This window comes from Tachyglossus aculeatus, chromosome 5 (genome assembly GCF_015852505.1).
Source record: "Tachyglossus aculeatus isolate mTacAcu1 chromosome 5, mTacAcu1.pri, whole genome shotgun sequence".
Taxonomy (NCBI): domain Eukaryota; kingdom Metazoa; phylum Chordata; class Mammalia; order Monotremata; family Tachyglossidae; genus Tachyglossus; species Tachyglossus aculeatus.
In genome coordinates, this window is record NC_052070.1 from 22,573,961 (window position 1) to 22,578,711 (window position 4,751).

Genomic DNA, 4,751 nt, shown 5'->3' on the forward strand with positions numbered 1-4,751 from the left:
CTCCATCCTAATTCTCCTTGGCTTCTCTGCTGACACTGTGGACCACACCCTTCTCCTGGAAACACCATCTATCCTTGATATTACAGACACCATTCCCCCCACCCCGCTTTTCCTCTTACCTCTAAGACTTATCCTCCTTTGTCTCCTTTGGAAGCTCTACAACTGCCTCCCAATTTCGATTCGGTGGCTGTCCATCCAGGCTCCATTCTGTATTCGCTCCTCAATTCACACCACTCCCTACTCTTACAGTTTCAACTACCAGCTCTATGCAGATGACTCCCAAATCTACAGCCCTAGATCTGACCTCTGTCAGGTCTCTGCCACTTTGCATTTTCTCCTGCCTCCCAGGACAACTCAGGGATGTCCTGTCGGTACCTAAAGCCCAACATGCTCAAAACTGAACTCCTCATCCTCCCCAACACCTGCAAAGCCCCTCCTCTGAAATCACATCTCTTCTAGGAGGCCTTTCTCCATTCACTTCTAATCTTCCCTGATTATAGCCCCACTATCACCTGTTCAGTTCTGCCCATATCTTATAAACCCTAAAACTTAAGCATAACTTATATGCAAATCTCCTTTTCCTTCCATATCTGTCCTGATTATCTCCCACCTACCTGAGTGGTTAGTCCAGTGCTTGGCACAACACTAACCAAATACAATTATTATCTTTATTTTATTATCCGTATCTCCCGCTGGATTGAGTGCTCCTTGAGGTCAGGGATCATGTTTACTCATTCTATTGTGCTCCCCTAAGTGTTTAGTAGAGGGCTCCAGCCATCCTTGGTACTCAGTAAATAGTATGGATTAATTGACCAATTGAGGGAAGACAATCAATAGGCTATAAATTCTACAGGAGAGACTATGATGAGGGGAGTGGGGACTGTGGAACTGCAAGTGATGAACTACATAGAACTGCATAAAAATCTTAGCAGACAAAATGAATCCTAGAAGTAGAAATTCTAAGCCTGTGTAAGCAAAAGCTCTCTTGACCAGGATAAGGAAAGTGTGCAGGAAATCTGAGATTCATTCATTCAATCGTATTTATTGAGCGCTTACTGTGTGCAGGGCACTGTACTAAGTGCTTGGGAAGTAGAAGTTGGCAACATATAGAGACTGTCCCTACCCAACAACGGGTTCACAGTCTACAAATGGCACTGGGGAAACTCTAAACTAGGTGGGCAGGAAATATCACTGTTCATTGTTGTATTGTACTTGCCCAAGCTCTTAGTACAGTGCTCTGCATACAGTAAGCACTTAATAAATGCAACTGAATGAAACGAATGAACGTGGCCATAGTGAGAGACTGCAGTTATCCTCACAAACTGGTCGAATGAGTCTCTGGGACTAGACAGGATCTGGGTCCGGGACAGGTCTGGGACATGATGAATGACCATTTTCTTCAACAACTTATTTCAGAGCCTAAATGAAATGAAATATATTTAATAATTAAAAACAATACTCTGTTTTTAATTCTGCGTGGTGGACAGGATCTGGTGCATGAGGTAACTCTGCAAAAGTGATCCCCACAATTGCTTTTAATATTTTCCCAGGAGAGGAAAGGCCCCCCAAAGTCAAAATAAAGACATACAATTTTAGAAAAAAGAATTATGATGAAACATGAATCTTAGAAAGAAATGAAAAGGATTAGCTAAAGAAGCCAAGTGACATTTCCAGAAGACTAGGGGTTGTTTTAAAAATATCTAATTAGAGGCCCAGGTAAATTGCGGCCACGGAACAAAGAAACAGAAACCCTGCATGGCTAACTGTCAGGGGAATTTACTTGAGGGAGGAGAGCAATGAAACGAAAAAAAAAGTGGTAGGGAAGACACAAACAGGAAGCTGGATGGGCAAAAAAGTGACACCAAAATTAATTATAAAAGATTGTTCAACTATACCGAGAACAGGAAGGACCTTAAGAATCAGTGGGGTGATGGGATGAAAGTGGTGTAAGAGTTGTGTTCAGGGATTCTAAGGAGGTCACGGGGGACTCAGTACATTCTTTACTTCAGTCTTTGCTGCTGGAGATATTGTATCTTTCACCCAAGTAATTTTTGTTAGCAGACGTGAGAGGGCAACCGGATCAAATTGTATTGAACACACGTGAGGTTTCAGAACAAATTGATGGACTAGACATAAAGCAAATCGTGAGGACTGGATTGCCTCCACCCAAGTTGATGGAGCAACCTGATAGAGAAGTTGCAGCTCTTCTAGCAAATGTGCGTGACCAGTTGTTACAAATGCTTCCTGACTCAAAGGAGTGGCAGATTGCTCATCCAACTTCCATCCATAAGAAGAGCTGTAATTTTGTGAATTATACGCTGGCGAGTCTCATTTCTCTACCTGGCACACCGGTAAAAACTATAATAACATTTAGGATCAGTGAGCACTAACAAAACACAACCAGTTGAGGAAAAGTTGATTCTGTGGGAGGAAAATGACTTATTCATATTAATATCAGCCTTTCCTCTATGCTGGAAGCTCATCATGGGCAGGGAATGTGTCTACCAACTTGGTTGTATTATAATCTCTCAAGTGCTTAGCACAGTGCTATGCATGCAATAAAGCTCAATAAATGCCATTGATGAGGATGAGGATAAAATCGTGCCCCTTAGAAGAGATCAACAAACAGGGCTCGAAGGAAAAGGTAGGCAGAATCTGCATAGATTTTCAAAAGGACTCGACAACGATCAACCCTAAAAGCTCGTGGGATTGGAAGAAATAGTCCATCATGGACAGAAAATTGTCCGTTAGGATTTAAGGGAAAGGACTAAATAGGCACTTTTGTGATTCCCCAGGGCTCTCTGTTATGTTTAAGATATTCCCAAGTGATCTGGAAGATGATGTGTACAATGAAATCCCCAAGCCTGCAGGTGATCTTGACTTCTTCCTGGTAGTGAAATGCTTCACGAACAAGAATCAGCTGCATGAAGATCTCATAAATCGAAGTGTGTGAACGATGAGCTATAAATATAAGATGACGGATGAGGGAAAAATAATTCAAACTACACGAGGATGAGCTCTAAGCCATCAGTCAGTTCTCTGGGACAGTCATGCCTAGTAGGCTTGGAAGTCAGAGGACCTGAATTCTAATCCCAGCTCTGCCACTTCCCTGCTGTGTGACCTTGGGCAAGACAAAAACATCTTCGGGTCTCAGTTATCTCTTTTGCAAAATAGGGAGTCAATACAGGGTCTTCTTCCTACTTTAACTATGTGCTTAGTGAAGGACCCCCTCTCAGGATTTCACCTGGAGAATTTCCAGTACTCTACCAGTCTTGGCTATGAGAGGGAGAGTCAAACAGAGGCCTACCCATTCCATTCTTAGCTTCCACAGTGGCTAGCAAGTGGAAGGCAATCTGCCACAAGTCAAAACTCACCTGTGCTGGGCAGCAGCAACATGGGAGAGAGTCAAGGGCAGAGACTTAAGTTTACTGTGCAGGAGGAAGCAATGCTCAACCACATCCCAATTTTTACCAAGAAAACTCTAAAGATACACTACCAGAATGATTGCAGATGGAGAGTGGGGTATTCTAGGAGAAATGGGTCCATGGAGTCTCTGTGGGTCAGAAACTACTCAGCAACATAAGCCAAGAATGAAGGACAGACACTGTGTCCGACCTTGATTAGCTTGTATTTAGTGCTTAGTATATTGCTTGGCACATAGGTGCTCAAAAAATACCACACTAATTATTGTTATAGCTTGTGGGGTCATTGCAGATTGTTCTCTCAGATCACAGCTGCAAGGGGCAGCAGCAGCCAACGAAGCCAACTGGAAGACTGGGTGAAGTCGAGCTCACTACATCTTCGGAAGGACAGGTTAGAGCCACAGAAGAAAATCAAGTAGAGCAATGGAGATGATTGGGGGCTGGGGCAGCTTCCACAGGTGCATAGACCAAATACACTCACCTGGGGTTCCAGAGAAGTATCATGGCCTAGTAGATAGAGCACAGACCTGAGAGCCAGACGGACCTGGATTCCAAACCCGGCTCTACCATTTGTCTGCTGTGTGACCTTGGGTAAGTCACTTCACTTCTCTGTGCCTCGGTTACCTCATCTGTAAAATGGAGATTAAGATTGCAAACTTGTTGTGGGCAGGGAATGTGTCTATTTATTGTTATAGTCTCCCAGGAGCTTAGTAGAGTGCTCTGCATAAAGTAAGTGCTCAATAAATACAATTGAATGAATGAATGACTGTGAACCTCATGTGGGACATGGACTGTGGCCAACCTAATAATAATAATTATTATTGTGGTATTGGTAAAGCGCTTACTATGTACTAGACACTGTACTAAGCGTGGGGGTGGATACAAGGAAATCAAGTTCGACACAGTCCCTTTCCCCTGAGGGGCTTACAATCTCAATCCCAATTTTACAGATGAGGTATTTGAGGCACAGAGAAATGAAGTGACTTTCATTCGTTCATTCATTCAATTGTATTTACTGAACGCTTATTGTGTGCAGAGCACTGTAGTAAGCGCTTGGGAAGTACAAGTTGGAGACATATAGAGACGGTCCCTACCCAACAACGGGCTCACAGTCTAGAAGGGGGAGACAGACAACAAAACAAAACATGCAAACGGGTGTCAAAATCTTCAGAACAAATAGAATTATAGCTATATACACATCATTAACAAAATAAATAGAATAGTAAATATGGACAAGTAAAATAGAGTAATAAATCTGTACAAACGTATATACAGGTGCTGTGGGGAGGGGAAGGAGGTAGGGTGGGGAGGATGAGGAGGCGGAGAGGA

The 4,751-nt window shown here is 43.1% G+C and overlaps 1 non-coding gene across 1 annotated transcript; it reads left to right on the forward strand.

Annotated features, from left to right (window-relative positions):
- The first annotated feature begins 3,226 nt into the window (after positions 1-3,226).
- Positions 3,227-3,364, forward strand: LOC119929224. The gene has a single exon (XR_005451358.1). It is a non-coding gene; the product is annotated as a small nucleolar RNA SNORA7 (small nucleolar RNA).
- Positions 3,365-4,751: the final 1,387 nt, after the last annotated feature.